The 19,529-nt window shown below is 35.4% G+C and overlaps 1 long non-coding RNA gene across 1 annotated transcript; it reads right to left on the minus strand.

Annotated features, from left to right (window-relative positions):
• Positions 1-12,393: 12,393 nt before the first annotated feature.
• On the minus strand, positions 12,394-15,825 carry LOC131943122 (uncharacterized). The gene is made up of 3 exons (XR_009386853.1): positions 15,770-15,825; positions 13,123-13,233; positions 12,394-12,511 (listed from the first exon to the last, which is right to left on the minus strand). It is a non-coding gene; the product is annotated as an uncharacterized LOC131943122 (long non-coding RNA).
• Positions 15,826-19,529: the final 3,704 nt, after the last annotated feature.

Genomic DNA, 19,529 nt, shown 5'->3' on the forward strand with positions numbered 1-19,529 from the left:
TTACGTCATTATATATAACAAATAAGTTAAAAACAAAGCATATTAAAGTATAATTCATTATTTTCTTTACGTTTACAAATCCCATGAGTAGTGTTTGGTTTACCTTATATTACATTATATTACTCAGCGGAAGTAAACAGAAATACATTCATTATTTACTAATGTAAGCTAAGGGAGATAATAATATATTTTTTTTAAAATTGTATTTATTAAACCTCTTAATTTTCCATTATTTTAATGTTTTTTTCATAAATCGCTATTATATTACTCACAAAGCTTAGTTCGTACTATGTTATCTACCGTTTTTTTGGTCACAGTTTCTTTCAGGCATCCCTTCCTCCCCCCCCTCCCCCCCCCCCCCACCTCAACGAAATGGAATTCATATAATGTACACGTCTACCAGTATCCGCCCACTCCCCTCCCCCTGTATTCTTTCTAATGAATCCCTACCACAAAGAATAAATCGTGTCCTTAAAATAAGACATCCTTTACCTATACGTCCAACTCTATATTTAAACTGTTGAGTTTTTTTGGCATTGGCCTAATCATATCGTTAAATTAAAGAATAAATTAACGCATATCCTTAAGCCGGTAAATATCTTGTAAAAAAGACTAGTTATATGCTGATACAGAAATGTGTCAACATATATAATAAACTAGCCTAACAAACAGAGACTCACACGAACCAGATACAGCTATGCTTTGGTAAAAATGAACACACAAACAAATATCAGGTTACACATTTTTATTTTGACATTTTTAATCAAGTTATTTTTCTCCAGCCGTGTCTCTTGACAGTAGTTGGTAACTCTCAATTTTGTCAGCACTACGACTAACTACATTGTGGGGCTTAAGAACACTGGAATTCAGAATTGGCGTTACATATTACAAACTCAATTAACACCATTCATTTTTTTATTATTTTTAAACTTACTCCTACTTTGAATAGAAAAGCACATATTTTTTTTTAAATTGTGAAACATTATATATATATATATATATATATATATATATATATATATATATATATATATATATATATATATATATATATATATATATACATATATATATATATATATATGGTTGTGTTGTGGTTGTGTTCTGGTTGTGTTGTGGTTGTGTTGTGGTTGTGTTGTGGTTGTGTTGTGGTTGTGTTGTGGTTGTGTTTGTTTTGTTCCCAATTTAGTACATTTAAAAAAGATTTACCGTGGCGGAGCACGGGTATGCAGCTAGTATATATATATATATATATATATATATATATATATATATATATATATATATATATATATATATATATAAATATATATAAATATATATATATATATATATATATATATATATATATATATATATATATATATATATATATACATATATATATATGTTACCGAGTGTATTGACAACGCCAACTGTTACCGAGTCTATTTACTTGTAGTGCCAAATGTTACCGAATGTATTTACGCGTGCTATCTTTGACCAGCACACAACATCGACCACAATACAGATACTCGGAAGTGCAGGTTTACATTGATCTCTTTATTACATGAATCAATAGAAATGCTCCACATAACAATGCATCAATGTTCCACAAGAATACAATGAACCAACCGACCCCCACTGTCCTCACTAGTCCTCACATATCAGAATGCACGTGTCCATCGTTCCTATCCTCACAAACCACAACACGTCCTCACATATCAGTCTTCAACTGGGTTCTGCCCCTTCTACCAGTCGCCTTCCCAAAAACTACGCAATGGCTTTGTGTTCGTTATCAGTCCACACCCCCTGTATCAGTTGCATCAGCCCAGTTTGGCCTTGATCGTGTCTTTAGTTGACAGACTGTATTGCGTTCTTATCGTCTCTAGTAACTACACTAGTTACATATATATATATATATATTTATTTATTACGTAAGGTATAGAATGTATTTGATCAGTAAGCCAAGTCTAGCTAACTGATAACAATTTATAATTGTGATAGAGCCCTTCTATTTGTGTTTTTACTGCCGTCCGCACTCATTGGTCATATTTACCGGGGTTCTTGAGTTAGCATGACCATTATAATGGCTATCAGTTTCATCAGCTGGTAAAGTGAGATGTTCATCTCAGTTGGCTCTGTGTTGTTTCTAGTTTCAATAAACGTTTCCTATAATCACAGAACAAAGTTAAAATTATGTAGAATCTTTATTTCATCTTGACCCTCGTCCTTAAAACACTTAATGGCTAAACTTTGTTCCTAGCGTGTAAAAATATATTTATTATTTTTTTTCTGTTGTCAGATTGTCACTAAATTCAAGGTACATAGTTGTTTTTACACTGGACACAAACAATAGTTTTAAAAATATGTAAACGGCTTTCGGACAAGTGGCTTGCGAGCACTTGTCCCTTTCGGGAAAACGGCTTTCGTGTTAGTGTCTTTTGGGAAAAAGTCCAGCTCCCAAATAATAGAATACGATAAACATATAAGGAGATGTAGGTTCATTTAAACAATTAATAAAAAAAAAAAATATATATATATATATATATATATATATATATATATATATATATATATATATATATATATATATATATGTATGACGATACAATGGTACACAATTACGAAATACACTTACCTAAAAGATTTCATAGAATTTTGCGAAGACCAGAAAGCGATTAAACTGGTGAGCGGAATATTTATTAGTAAATCACGAAGCATTTCTATTGGCTTAAAACAAGCTGTAATTATTACTCACGCTTATTTAATCGATTTATTTCAATAAAGGTTTTATACAATGCCAACAGATACCTAAAAGACATTGGTCCACGCATTAGAACGGGGGGGGGGGGGGGGAGTTGGGGTTAGGATGGGGGGGGGGGGGGCTAAACTTATTTCTTAGGTTCGCAGTGCATAGAAACTCCGCCCAAATATTTTGACTTATTTTTGTTTGTTAGTACATAATGATTTATTTATATCTTATCTTATCTTATCTTATCTTATCTTATCTTATCTTATCTTATCTTATCTTATCTTATCTTATCTTATCTTATCTTATCTTATCTTATCTTATCTTATCTTATCTTATCTTATCTTACCTTACCTTATCTTACCTTACCTTACCTTACCTTACCTTACCTTACCTTACCTTACCTTACCTTACCTTACCTTACCTTACCTTACCTTACCTTACCTTACCTTACCTTACCTTACCTTACCTTACCTTACCTTACCTTACCTTACCTTACCTTACCTTACCTTACCTTACCTTACCTTACCTTACCTTACCTTACCTTACCTTACCTTACCTTACCTTACCTTACCTTACCTTACCTTACCTTACCTTACCTCAGCTCAGCTCAGCTCAGCTTAGCTCAGCTCAGCTCAGTTTAGTATAGCTTAGCTTTGCTTAGCTCAGTTTAGAGATATTAAGGGGTCGAGCGGTTCGTGGAATGTTCTGTAGTAACTAACATGAAAGGAAACGCTTTTAACAGTTCGCTATAATGATAACATAGATAGAAATAAAGTAATTATTTAAGCGTAAATGATAACAGTTGAACGATTTCTAATCTATACAAAGCGTACTCGGAGCTAACACCTGAACCAGAAAACTTAATCGATGTTATATGGTAACTGGAGGTTCATGTAACACAATTTATTTATCCCCAATAGGGCTGGTAAGTAGGTCACCATTCAAGTCTACGGCTCAATAAAACCTGCATGAGCCATAGAACTGTTTATTGACCTACTTACCAGCCCTATAAATGAATACACACAAGCGGACTTGACAGTTCAATCTGTGACACGCGTTGTCCGAAAACATCAATGTCGGCCTCCTAATTCTTCTTCAATCATGGATAGTTCCTTACATAGAACTAACCCTCTCCTTACGCCTTGCACGGCTCTTAGCTTAGCTTAGCTTAGCTTAGCTTAGCTTAGCTTAGCTTAGCTTAGCTTAGCTTAGATTAGCTTAGCTTAGCTTAGCTTAGCTTAGCTTAGCTTAGCTTAGCTTAGCTTAGCTTAGCTTAGCTTAGCTTAGCTTAGCTTAGCTTAGCTTAGCTTAGCTTAGCTTAGCTTAGCTTAGCTTAGCTTAGCTTAGCTTAGCTTAGCTTTGCTTTGCTTTGCTTTGCTTTGCTTAGCTTAGCTTAGCTTAGCTTAGCTTGACCATGACAAAAAAAAATTCTTAAATAATATGCTTGGAACAGCAGTAGCCTACCTCGTCCCTCTGTAACTAAATCATGAATTTTCAAACGCGATTGTAGGCATATATAATGCGTATAATAAAATCAGCCTACTCTTGCACACACAAACACTTACATATTCATACCAGATGGTGCTAAGAGAATGTTTAAACTGTAAAATAAATTTAAAAAAAACACACTTAATTTTTTATTTTTTTAAGTTGATTCGAAATAGCACAAGGGAAGAAACCAGCAATAAAGAAAGACATTTCAATAAACATCGGAAATATAAAGGGAGGTAATGAAATAACGAACTATTGTGTAGCTTATATTTCGTTTATCTTTCCATTGTATTTATATATTCTTTTTGAAGCAAACATACAATACATTCTGGGAGGTATGGTTGCCATGTATTGATGATTGTTGAGATGAAATGTAATAGTAATTAGAGATTGTCTGGATAGCAAATTTTATTTTGTCTTGTAACATCGGACAAAGGAAATTCAAACGGTGTCTTTATATCCTAATGCTTTATCCAAATTTTTTAGACACTAAGAGAGAAAAAAAATTCACGTTGCCGTTTTCTACAACTCGGCATTACTAAATAGGAGATTGCTTTACATACACTTGGCCATTACAAATAAACCGGGAGTGATCTCCCCTAAACTTTCTCGAATATTCTTATATAAAATAACAGGGGATGGGAACTCGGGCTATAGACATGATTTTTAATCCATTTTAAATACTTAAAGTTTTAAAAATAGAATAAAATCTCGTAGACAAATTAATTGCACATCAAGTGAACGCGAATAAAATAAACCGGGAGTGATCTCCCCTAAACTTTCTCGAATATTCTTATATAAAATAACAGGGGATGGAAACTCTAGACATGATTTTTAATCCATTTTAAAAATAGAATAAAATCTCGTAGACAAATTAATTGCACACCAAGTGAACGCAAATAAAAAAAGCGCATAATAGTGCGCAATATTATTAGTACTTTTAAAATTTACATTAGCTTTTTGAGAAATCGGAAGTAGCGTAAATTACTACTTCCAGTCAACGGAAATTACTCAAAATTTAACAGAAGGTAGAGAATTAGATCTTTTACTTACATGTGAAATTTCATTTATCTATCTGAAATAGTACTCAAGTTATAGGCTTTAAAAAAATTCAAAGTAGGAAAAGTACCACTTCCGGTTATCGGAAATCGCTCAAAAGTTGATACGGATCTACGATTTTGATAAAATACTTATATATGAAATTTCATCAACTTAGCTGTAACGGTACTCAAGTTATCGTGTTTACACACGGACAGACACACACACGGACAGACACACACACGCACAGACATACGGACAAGATTGCAAAATTATGTTTTTCCGTATCAGTGAGATGTAAAACGTCGAGATTTGCAAAAATCTCGATTTTTTTTTTTTGCACGATTACAATACTTTCTCTATACTTCGTATATACGAGAAAGTAAAAAGACAACTTAATATGCCTGGAAAAGCAGTACCTCGTCACTCTGTCTCACGAAAATCATAAATTTTCAAACTCGATTGTAGGCGAAAATAAGGCTTATAATGAACTCACCCTATTCCTTACACACACAAGCACTTACATATCCATACCAGATGGTGATAAGAGAATGTGGAAAATGTAAAAGAAAACAATAATCACACTACAAATTTAAAAAAAAAATTATTTTTACATTTCTATATTGAATTTTTTACTTGGTAAGACTTCCACAACATACCACACTCCATTGTCTAAACATAACTGCTATGTCGTATCTTTAATACTCCTATGAGACACAATTTTTATTAATAACAGTTTAGACCTTAAATATATCTGGATGTACTATACTTTCAGAAGATAACATAAATGTTTTTCAAACTGAAGAAAAGAACCAACAGTGAGAAGAAAAAATACTAAATCTTTTTTATAATAGCAATCTGTAACGTTTACGTCAGCTTTATATAAAAAGTAGGTTAAAAAGTAAGCATACTAAAATATAATTTAATATTTTATTTGACGTATTGAAAAGTTCACTTTGTTTACAAACACTATGAGTTGTGTTTGGCTTACATTATATTACTCAAGGGAAGTAACCAGAAATACATTCCGTATTAAAATAAAATGTATGTAATCTAAGGGACATAATAAAAATTACCAAAAACGTTTTGTAACTTTTAAAGCTTCAAATTATTTTATTGTATTTTCAAACAAATAACATATACCTTTATTATATTACTAACAATGTTTAGTTAGTATTATGTTTATCTACCGGTATTTCATCAGAGTTTCTTCCAGGCATCTCTGCCCCCCCCCACCCATAACGAAATGGATATATCATACATTATCTGCCCCCTCCTTCCGTATCCTTTATCTGATGAGGTATTACTGCAACGGACAAATCAACTGCCTGCTGAAAAAGAGAACCCCCAGAGAAAAAGCCACACACTCAGGAAGCCTGTATTCATCATAACAAGACAGGCCCCAACCTGGAATGCACACGGTAGAAGGAGGAGGAGAGGCAGACTAAGAAAACCTGGAGATGTGACCTGGAATTAGACACCAAGAAGATCGGATACACCTGGGGACAGTTGGAGAGACTAGCCCAGGACAGAGACGCCTGAAAAGCTCTTGTCAGCGTCCTAAGACCCATGAGGGGCGACTGGCAAACCTAACCTAAGGTATTAAAAAATGTGCTGATAATACTACTTAAGTAAATATCAGCAAAACTATGTTGCTGTTGTGAATTGCAAGTGGGCTAGTTATATAAAAATCGTAAAGATTCTTCTTTAAACTAGCGATCCATTCGGCATAGGAAGAAGAACTCATTTCTTTCTTCCAGCCGCCTTTACTTTTCCTAACATGAGTTAGGTGCATGTCAGTGTTCGGAGGACTCTATGACATTCCACTGACTTAAACCAGGATTTGAACTCGAGACTTTCGAAATGGCAGTATAAAGCTATTCATCTAGGCCAAGTCGTAAAAACACTAGCTACATGCTAATACAGAAATGTGTCAACATATACAATGAAATAGCCTAACACGCACAGACTCAAACGAACCAGATACAGTTATTCTTTTGTATAAATAAACACACAAAATATCAGGTTACACATTTTTTATTTTGACATTTCTAATCAAGTTATTTTTTTCCAGCCATGTCTCTTGTCAGTAGTTGGCTACTCTCAATTTTGTCAGCACTACGACCAAATCGACCAAATCGAAGTGGGGGCCGAAAGAAACGGCAATTCAAAATTGGTGTTACATATAAAACTAAACCGGGATTGATCTCCCCAAAACTTTCTCGAATATTCTTATATAACACTAGGGGGAATGGCAACTCGGGATATAGACATGATTTTAATCCATTTTTAATTACTTAAACTTTTTAAAATAGAATAGAATCTCGTAGAAAAAAAGTTTCGCACACCAAGTGAACGCCAAAAATCTGTCTATAATAATGCTGAAAATTATTAGTACTTTATGAATTCACTGGCGTTTTTTGATAAATCGGAAATAGCGCAAAGTACTATTTCCATTCAACGGATATTACTCAAAATTTGATACAAGACAGAGAATTTGGTATTTTCTAACATGTGAAATATTTCATTTATCGGTATGAAACAGTACTAAAGTTATAGGCTTTTGATAAATTGAAAGTACAATAAGTTCCACTTCCGTTTATCAGAAATTGCTGAAAAGTTTATACAGAACTACACATTTGATATAAGACTTGTATATGAAATTTCATTAACCTAGCTCTAACGGTACTGAAGTTATCGCGTTGGCAGACACATACACACATACACACATACATACGGACAAGATTTCCGACTCGGGGAGGTGTAAAACGGCGAGATATGCAACAATCTCGATTTATTTTTTTGCACAATCAGTGCATGTTGACTTCCATAGTTCCTGTATTCCTAGCCATTTTGGATCTACTGTTTCTTCTACCAGGCTGGAGAGTGCTTCATACCTATTTTTTACCGCGCAGTTAAAGTCTTCCTTTATTTTGGGACTCCTAAGATATGCTATTTGGGATTTAAAGTGCGGTTTATCAGCTAGATCCCTGTAGGATTTTAGTTTTGAGTTTAGCATTGCAACCACGAGTTGGTGGTCTGAGGCTGCATCTGCACCTCGTTTCGCCCTAACATCCATTAAACTTCTCCACTTTCTGGAAACTGTGATGTGATCAATTTGGTTCTTTGTTTTGCCATCGGGTGACGTCCAGGTGGTCTTATGTATATTTTTATGAGAGCAAATTGTCCCCCTGTAATTAGATCATTAAATGCGCAGAAATGAGCAAAGAGTTCCCCGTTTTCATTTATTACGCCTATTTCATTTTTACCCATTGTGAGCTCACGATCTTTATTTTCTGTTCCAACTTTGGCATTCATGTCTCCCATTACTATCTTTATATCTCTTTTTGTTGATTTGTCAATTTGGGCTTGCAGGGCGCTGTAAAAGTCCTCTTTCTTTCTCTTCATCTGTTGCAGCATTTGTGGGTGCATAGCACTGGATTAAAGTTGTTTTCATTCCCTTGGCATTGAAACGAGCTGCTATGAGTCATGGCGAGACTGGTTCCCATGCAATCAAAGCATTCGTTGCTTCTGGAGACATCATATGGCTACACCTTGCGTGTGTTCATGATCTTCGTCCTCGTGGCCTGAGTAGATGACAGTCTCTCCCGAGACCAACCTAGTTTGGCCACTGCCATTCCATCGTGTCTCACTTAATCCCAGGACTTTTAATTTATACCTCCTCATTTCTTTGGCGACCTGGGCTAATCTGCTGCTTTCATATAGGGTTCTGATGTTCCAGGTCCCTAGTCTGGTTTTAGTCTTGGGCGTTAGGAGATTTGTCGGCAAACTAGCTTCCGTTAGGCTTTCACTAGTAGGAATCATAAGCTCTTCTAGAGAGGAACCTCCTCGACCAAGTTGGTGTTGGATTTGTGTTCTTGCAGTTTCTGTAGCGGTATATTTTTTTTTTCATAATAAGGTTGATAGCCTTATGTTTCTACCCCCAACCTGGAGGACCAGGTTGTTAGCTTTGGTCTGATCCCTACCCGCGCAGATCTTCCCAGCTTGGTTGAACCTACTAGGAGTTTACACTCCCGCTTGTATAGCTCTGGGGGTGGTCAGGATACACAAGCTGCCAAGCCACGACAAGGCTCTAACACCGGATGGCAGCATTATTGCGTTACCAATCCTATATTCTTAGACGTGTAACCTTGTTTTAATACACTGAGTTGTTTTAATGTCAACAATATCTGCGTTTTATTTTCTGAATGATATTTGTCTGTGCACAGGTTTGCCTAACTCGCGTGATGTGTGAAAGCCTTGAGTCTACGTTAATCACTCTAGTGAGGTAGAACACACTTCGACGCAAATCAACTAGAGTTGGGCAAGTGTAGAGTTCACCTGTGACGTCAGCATATGAAGTGATATTGTGTTCAGACCCCATCTCAGTTGAAATCGGTGTTTTAAAAGACAAAAAAAAATTCATTAAAAAAACTTTTTTATAACAAGCTTTTGTCGTTTAGTCCCCCCCCCCTCTTCCCCTCGCTCCACGCCCATGACGGCCGTGATGACGCGTGTGGATAGATCCGCCTACTGATTCGGTCCAAATTTTAGTTAATTCATAAAATATTAATTAGGAGACCAATTAAGTCAAATTGAATGTCACGATGAATTGTCTTCATGTCTTGACCCACTTACCAACTACGAACCGTATCTGTCAGTTAAAAATGCCTGCAATTTCACAGGGCGAATCGATCTAGACAGACAGACTGGCGACAGACTGACGAAGAAGTGAGTTAAATAAAAGCTGGTAAAAACTTGTCTGAGTTTGCAGGACATTGGGCTCGTGAAGTAGAGTTGACCAGTTTTTGTGACATCAGCCCCTTAATGCCTGAATTATGTTCGAAGCGTGTAAAAAAATTATCTGTGCTGATTTTCTCTCATCATACTGACTCTGAATTTGAGGTATATAGTTGTTTTTAAATTTGGACATATTTTTTATCCTAATTACAGTATGTCGCGAAAACGCGACATCAGGCACTAATGGACCAAACAGTAATTTAATGTTTTGTTTAGTCCGGGTCATTTTACTATTTTTACTGTCACGTGTTTCTCTAAATACCCAAGCACAAGCAATAGAATATCACAAAATAAACATACGGACATGCAAGGAGATGTAGAATCACTTGCAAAATTCATGAAAACTAAACATTATTAGCTCAGGCATAGAGTTACATAACTCTGCTGCACCTGCTCACTGACTAACTCTTATGAATGGGTATTTTGAAGCTTTGCTGTCGTGGTTCTACTACACTACAGTAACACACTACATATGAAAGGACTTCCTTCAATGTGTAGAGCCTTAGTTGTCCCCTTTTACGTAATTTTCGTGATCTCTTATTCAAGGTAAACTAATAAAGACGCACATTTCTCATTTGACCTATATTTGCTTTACACACAAAGCACGTGAACAAATACTGTCCTAAGTGACAGTTTTCAGCCATTGTATATTCGTCCATGCTCAATGCAGCTGCTGTGGGTACTCAGCGCCACCGGTGTGGGTACTCACTTCTATTGTTGATGGTACCCTATGTTTCCGGTTCGTGCTACGGCTATTGTACTCGACGGATTCTGCTATTGATTACCAATGACAGTGCTGTAGCTACATATTGCCAATGGTATGGGTACTCAGTGCTGAAACAGTGGGTACTGAGTGTTGAAGCCATGTGTACTGAGTGCTGAAGCTGTGGGTACTCACTGTTGAAGCTGTGGGTACTCTCTGTTACTGTAGTCTGTTATTGGTGTCACTACTGTGGGTACTCAGCGCTGGAGCTGTTGGTAATCGATAACGTTGATGTGGGTACTCAGCCTTAGCAGTGAGTACTCAGTATAACTACTGTTAGTGCTTAGTGCTCAAACTGTAGTTGCTCTGTGTCACTGATGTTAGTACTCAGTGCTGAAGATGTGGTACTCAATAACACTGCTGTCGGTACTAAATGCCAGTATAACGCCACTAATGTGGGTATTCAATAGCACTGCAAAGGACATGTTTGTCAGTACTCAACTTTACTGTATTAATTACGAGGTGTAGGTCTATGCTCAGTGTTATTATTGTCAAGGTCACTGTGAAGACATTTCTTTGGTGGTATCCAGGATAGTGGTCCACCACCTCACTTCCTGTTGCCTTTTTTTTTCCTAATATTTTACAATACTATTTCAAAGTTAAATTCGTTATATTGTACCCAGCAACATGATCACATTATTCCAACATTGCTCTCTCTCTCCATATGCCAATGTCAATGAAACAGGTGAACTCTCCTTCCCCTACCACATGGACAGTAACTTTCTAACGTGCATTTTCATATATAAGCGAAGACTATATTGTAAATCCTTTACTTATTTATAATCATACATGAATGATTAACAGCTTGGCGATGCATCGTATTTCGTTATACCTGCTTGGCACCCAAGTTCCATTTTATGTCTTATTGCCGGATGTCGCGAAAACGCGACAAACCGTAATTAGCAGATAACTTCCAAAATTATATTCAGATGTGAATAATAAAGCTATTAGTATTTTTTGTAGCAAAAACGGATCAACTATTTAGTAACAATAATCTGTGTAAGTAGGCTGAATTCACGAAGTCAAAAAAATTACGATGCGCGTGAGTAAAGAGAGTGTGACGTCATAAATTTCGACTTGACAACGTGACCGTTGGTACCGATACAAACGTCTGGATGTACCCAATACACAACGACCGGCAGCAGTAGGATAAATGTACTTAATTTTGATGTTGTGAATTGCGCTAGTAATATAAAAAAATGTAAAGATTCCTCCATTAAACTACAATCTATTCGGCACAGGATGTAAAACTCATTTGTTTCATCCTTGGCATAAAAGGGATAATATGGTCAGCTTGATGTCTAGCTTCCTTACTCTTTCTACAGTGAGATAGGTGCCAGTCAGAGATGGGTGGTCACTGACGCTACACTGAATTAAACCCGGATTCGAACTTTAACCTTTCGAATGGCAGTCTTACTCTCTACCTCTTGGCCAATTCGACTCAAGACTAGTAATTTTCTAATACAGAAATGCGTCAACATTTACAATGAGCAAGCGTAACAAGAGCAGACTCACACGAACCAGATGCAGTTATGCATATGTAAAAATGAACACACAAACACATTTATAGCTACATAATTTTTATTCAATAACTTTTAATCCAGTATTTTTCTCCCGCCACATCTGGTCTCAGTTGTTGGTTAATGTAGTTTATGCCAGGGCTACGAACATTTCCAAAATGGGACCTATTGAAAATGCAATTCAAAGTTAGTGTTTCTATATGAAAAATTAATAACACTCATAAAAGTTTATTTTTTATATTTATTTTTAAACCTACACCTAAATAGAGAAACACTAGTTATATTAAAACTTTGTAAAACCCATGTATGTAAAATATATAAGTAAACATTTATATATATATATATATATATATATATATATATATATATATATATATATATATATATATATATGTATATATATGTATATGTATATATATGTATATATATATATATATATATATATATATATATATATATATATATATATATATATATATATATATATATATATATATATATATATATATATATATAGGGCCTATATATATTATAGCAGGACGTACGGCCCTTTGCTTGGTTTACTAATCAATTTTTTTGTGCCGCTAGGTCAATATTGTAGGCTTATTCTTAAAACTAACTTAGCCGACATAGTACTTAATAGATATCCATGGGCGCCCAAGTCTATCGCACTGTTTCAAACGGATGTAGGCGCCATAGTGCTCACGGGATAGCCCTGGGAGCCAAATGGTGCCTGAATGGGAACGAGCCTGATCCAAATTAGTTTTTCTATTTACCTGGAGGAGCAAACTAGCAAAATCATTATTATGGCGATCACTTTCATCACATGGTGAAGCGGTATGTTCATTTTAGTAGGTTCTGTTGTTTCAAGTTTCAATAAACGTTTCCTATAATCACATAACAAAGTTACAATTATTTAGAATCTTAATTATACAATGGCACGCTTCTTTAAACACTTAAATGTTGAGTTTTGTTCCAAGCGTGTAAAATATATTTTAAATTTTTCTGTTGTCGTTTTATGTCTGTGTATTTAAGTCATATGGTTGTTTTTTTTTTTTGCATTGGTCATCTTTTAAATGGGAAATAGGGTATGTTGCTAATGCCCGACATCATATCATTCATTTTCGGACAAAACAGTAATAACAATCAAATTGCAAATTGCTTGAAAACGCTTGCCTGAAAGCCGTTTTCCTGAATTGACAATTATCCGAATGCTTAGCTTAGCTTAGCTTAGCTTAGCTTAGCTTAGCTTAGCTTAGCTTAGCTTAGCTTAGCTTAGCTTAGCTTAGCTTAGCTTAGCTTAGCTTAGCTTAGCTTAGCTTAGCTTAGCTTAGCTTAGCTTAGCTTAGCTTAGCTTAGCTTAGCTTAGCTTAGCTTAGCTTAGCTTAGCTTAGCTTAGCTTAGCTTAGCTTAGCTTAGCTTAGCTTAGCTCTGCTTAACTGAGCTTAGCTTAGCTTAGCTTAGCTTAGCTTAGCTTAGCTCAGCTTAGCTCAGCTTAGCTCAGCTCAGCTCAGCTCAGCTCAGCTTAGCTCAGCTTAACTTAGCTTAGCTTAGCTCAGCTCAGCTCAGCTCAGCTTAGCTCAGCTCAGCTCAGCTTAGCTCAGCTCAGCTCAGCTTAGCTCAGCTCAGCTCAGCTCAGCTTAGCTCAGCTCAGCTCAGCTTAGCTCAGCTCAGCTCAGCTTAGCTCAGCTTAGCTCAGCTTAGCTCAGCTTAGCTCAGCTTAGCTCAGCTTAGCTCAGCTTAGCTCAGCTTAGCTCAGCTTAGCTCAGCTTAGCTCAGCTTAGCTTAGCTTAGCTAATTCAATCCTCCCTCCCTAATCTTGAAAGAAATAGAAGTAACACATAATTTATACACACATTATTTCCTTTAACTATCGCCCCTATTTGTAATAAACACTGGTCGGGCCAGGTTAAGTATGTTTTAGGTTTCGGATGCCTTTGTATAAAGCTGGTATTAAAAAATGGTTATTTAATGATCGTTAATAATAATGACGGCTGAATATTGTATACCTATACATATCGTATTTTTAAGGAAAAATAGTACAAGAAGACTTGAATACTATGATCTGAACAAGGATCAGGAAAAATTAGAAGGTCAAGTAAAAACATGAAATTTATATCTGTCATTCTCATTACACAAAGACTTATACTGCACAGAACCTCTCCTTACATAAACTTACACGGTACTAACTATATTCGTATGTAATGCATTACACAGATCCGACGAATCTTTAAATAACTTCTTAATAAACCGACAACGACCGGATTTTTATATAACATACTAAATGGTAGTCACCATCTCCTTTAATAAGGTATAAAACGGCACATTCTAAAAACAAAACTCTTTACACGGCATTGATTCTCTCATTAAAAGGCTCTGACCTTCTTCTGGTAATACATTACACGCCTCTTAACCTCTCCTTACACAACGCTAAACACTACTATAACTCTCCTTTGAAACTTTGTTATTGGGCATTTATCCACCTACTTACATAATGCCTTACGCGGAACTGACCATATCCTCAAATACCGACTTATACGCCACTGACCTTGCATATTACTTTATACGAGCCGGCCCGCGGCATAACATACGCCGCTATTTAGTTGTTGTTTTTTCTACTTTTCAGTAATTCATAATTTGTGAATTCGACAGTACCAACGCTGACACTGAAAATATTTCTTTAAAACACTATAAGTAGCTCGTAAAGGACCATAACCTCCCCCCTTCCTTCCCCCTCCCCCCCCCCCCCCAACGTTTAAAATCGTTTCAAACTAAATTATCTGCCGCTAATAGCCGTCACTAAACCCTACTCCACGAAGGTAAACATAGCGTGAACCACAGCTCACTAAGACCATGTAGGGGTGGGGATGGTGGGGAGCGCGTTTACAGCTTGTTTTCTAGCGTCTCCCAGAAGAGAATTATATATATATATATAGATAGATTAGTCACGAGGCATCTGAACAAGTTACTCCATGCACTGTAGCGTGACTAATAGGGAACAGAAACTCTCCTCCCTCATTTTTCTTAAGCTTTTTATATCAGCCTTGACTTGAATGCCACGTCATCTCAAATGTTGGCACGCAGTTGTATCGCAGCCAATAGAAATCTTACCGGCTGCTTGACTAAACGTAATCTTAAAAGCTCTACGTCCAAAGTTGACATTAACGCTTAACATTTAAAGCCCAATACATTATTTTTTTTTCATCATTAACTATTTAATCAAAAGCAAACTAAAGATATCACTTCGTTAGAACAAGTCCTTTGAATATTTTACTAATTTTTTTTTTATTTACAACTGTATACCAATTTATGTTAATAGATATAATACATAAATAAATAAATAAATAAATATATATATATATATATATATATATATATATATATATATATATATATATATATATAATTATATATCACACTTACGTAACATATGCCGGTACTTTTGCTAAACTTGCTATTGCGTTTGTAATTTATTTTATAACATGTTCTATTTGTATTGGCTGTGCAGTGTGTACGATTTGTATTGGTTGAGCAGTATGGACGATTTTTATTGGTTGAAAAACAAACACGTGCTTGCAAGGTGTCGTGGCAGTCTAGACCACGCCAAAAACAAATATGCGTCTATGGGCGAATGTGAGTATATGTTGATGGTTAGCCGCGGTGAGGTAGGGGCCTGGTGACGTATGAAGGGCGTGGTTCTAGCAGTCAAGATGAATGTTACAGCCACCCAGTGCAACAATTGGAGACGATTCTCATCATTATTATCAGGTTGTAATGCTTTGTGTATTAATTAGAGGTGCGTATTGGAATGGCTTAAGGCACAGATTCCCAAACTTAATGAATTTCACCATCCTCAACATGCCGGGTTGAATGATATTTTCTCCTATTTTGTGAGGTTGTTTCTGCATGGCAATTTCTAATGCATGGCAATTTCTATGATGCTTGCACTAATAATGTGTTTCCTTGACGAAATCTTCCTGTTCGATCAAGTCTCTGACGTTTTTAACTAACTTCATGCCGACGAGAGCTCCATATCTTTTTTATGTGTTCCGAATGACTCGAACCAAAATGATGCTTTAGTTTTGACGGTTTAATAGACTCATGACTGAGACAACTTCTCTATTCCATTTCTAGTGATGTTAGTAAAGCTGAATTTTAAATGATCATCTAATATTTACGTTTTATTTCTACCAGTTGGCGACCCCCTGAAAGCCCAGTGGCGACCTACAGTTTGGGAACCCATGGCTTAAGTGTTTTAATGTAGAAGATCTCTCGTTTTAATATAGTTTAGTAATGAGGGTTAGAGTAAGGGTAAGGGTAGGCTAAAGGGAAGGGAAAACACCAGTGAAGCTCACATCTAGGTTAAGGCTGTCCATACAGTAATATAAAACATGCATATAATAACACATCTAATTAAAAGTAAACTGATCCACATAGAATTAATATGATGAATTATTTTTAGAGATTGTCCATACAGTAATATCAAACTTACATGTAATAACCCAGCTATCTAAATTTACACTGATCCACATATAATTAATACATACTGGCTACGTGATGAGGACCTACTTTTAGAGACAGTAACATATAACATGTATGTAACAACACAGCAAATTAAAAGGACACGTATCCACACATAATTAATACTGGCTATGTCACGATGAATTATTTCTAGAGAATAACATATAACGTGAGCGTCAAATTAGAAAAAAAATATCTTTAACTTGTCAAAACCATTTTGTACTACAATGCCTTTAACGACTTTCTCAGGAAAGTGCGCAATCGTAAAACTGCGCAACGGAAAAAAAAAATGCGCCAATACAAACTAATCATACTCAAACACTAAAAAAAATGAATGATTTGTAGACATATGTTTAAGTAAACTACAAAATATGTGATCATTTTTTGTTGATATCTATAAATGCTCGATTTGAGAAAACAAAAATTCCAATTGGCACATTTTTAAAAATAGATTATGCTCATGTTGTGTGGTTTAACAATATATTTCTTTTAAACATTCGTGGCCCATGCTTTCTTGTTTGTGTACTTCTCGAAGAGCTGCCATGTTATCCGTTGCTTATGCTCTAAAGTCTGTGCAAGGAGAAGCAAAAGTTCTGGGTTTACCTGGGCTCCAACAAAAAAGAGCTACCCGAAACTGACTCTTGTGTAGATTTCTTTGCTTCTCAATTTCATCAAAACAGTCAAGTCAGGCTCTAAAGGACTGTGGGTTTACGTGGGCCCCCACAAAGAAGTCTACCCAAAACTGACTCCTGTGGAGAGGTATAGCTGCAGTTCTCTGCTGCTCAATTTCATCAAAGTAGTAAGTCAAGTCATGTTCTGTCGTAAAGAAACCAATGAACACAATGGTATTGTACTCTGGGTATCAAAGCAAAGTTATTGTCGGTCCTATTAATCCAGTGAAGACTACAATGCTAGCTCGTTATATCAAAGTTTGAAATTGTATTTCATGAGAGTGGAGGCGTGATCAGATAATTAATCATACGACTGTTAAACCAAAAGTCTGTAGTTCTGATCTAAGATATCAAAGCAGACAATTTTAGTGTAGCTCCAAGTATCATTTCGTGAATTATACACTGCTAGCTCGTTCTATCAAAGATTAAATTTGTATTTCAGATGAGGGGAGACGTGATTGGACGATTGAGCATATGGCTGTTAACCCGGAAGTATCAAGTTCGCATTCGTAATATTACGAACGCTATTCTGTCAGTCGCAGAGCTAGCGAACGCCCCGGGTTCGTTTTGAGATGGCTAATGACAGATGTCAAATACTAAAGAGTGTCAGAACACAAAACAAAACTCAGCGTGGGCTCGTGAACAAAATCTAGGGGAATAACACGCTGAACTGATGTGACTCACAACAACTTTAATCTGTCACCAACCTTTTAATATGAGTACAGGAATAAAAAGTGACACTAGGTCTGTACAAAATATACAATCTAAGAGTAGAAAATAAACCAAAACTCCAACTTACAGTTGATGGTAAATCACTAGTTTACAAATATCACTTATATAGCACTAGATATTGAACACAGCCTAAGGAAAATTACTTAAAACACTGAATGACACTAGAATCACCAATAATAGGGGAAACACTGCCGCTATAACCTATGCAGAGGCGTATCCAGGTTTTCGTTGTAGGGGGAGCGAAAAGAGCATTAAAAGGCGCCGAATTTTTAACACGTTCTATATACGTTATATATATATATATATATATATATATATATATATATATATATATATATATATATATATATATATATATATATATATATATATATATATATATATAAAATTACCAGCTGTATGTCATTACTTCGATATGATGTAAAATAAATTGAAAGTAGTACTCTGAAGAAATAAGAAAAAACACACAATGTAAGCCGACAAAACAAAAATTGTATCAATCTAAACAAAAACAAATATACACACACTACAACCAAAAACAATGAACGTAATACAATCTGTTTTGTAATTCTTGTAAAAAAATTCTTACATAATAATTCCTGGAAAATTATTTAAGACAAGTGAAATAGGGGAAATAATCACTCTCTTAATATAAATATGTATATATCTACACATTTAATTATAAATGTCAAAACAAATAAATAATTACTTTAGATTATTAGAATATAATGAAATTGTTTAACACTATTCGTGTTTACCAAATGTTTTTGTCTATAATCAGAATTTAATATATCGTCATCATAAATGCTAAAGTATTACAGCAAAATGAAAGTTTTTAAAATCAGAGTCGGTATAAAATCACGCTTTTCGATATTATAGAAAAACTTTCGGAATAACAGTCTACATTTAACTAAATATCGGTCTTTTAGTTCAGATCATATATTTTTAATTAACTACTGCTTCTTTGTGTTCTTTAAAGATCATTTTTTAACATAGTGATAGGTAAGGGTTAGATCACTGTATTGATCACATACCTTTTTACTGGTAATTGCAAAAACTATTCACAGAGTTTTACGTTTAAAAAGCTAATTTTCTGACGGCATGTTACTTTGGTACATCATTACGCGTTTTTCTACATGTGCTTAACAGATCATTTCGGGGTGGGTTGGGGGAAGGGGGGGTCAACTTCATTCGCCACTGTCCGGTCACTTTAGGTCAATTATCCAACCCAGTGTATACCTAGGTGTGACATTAATGTC

This window comes from Physella acuta, unplaced genomic scaffold (assembly GCF_028476545.2).
Source record: "Physella acuta isolate Inbredline_101_S28 unplaced genomic scaffold, ASM2847654v3 ptg000007l, whole genome shotgun sequence".
NCBI classification, from domain to species: domain Eukaryota; kingdom Metazoa; phylum Mollusca; class Gastropoda; family Physidae; genus Physella; species Physella acuta.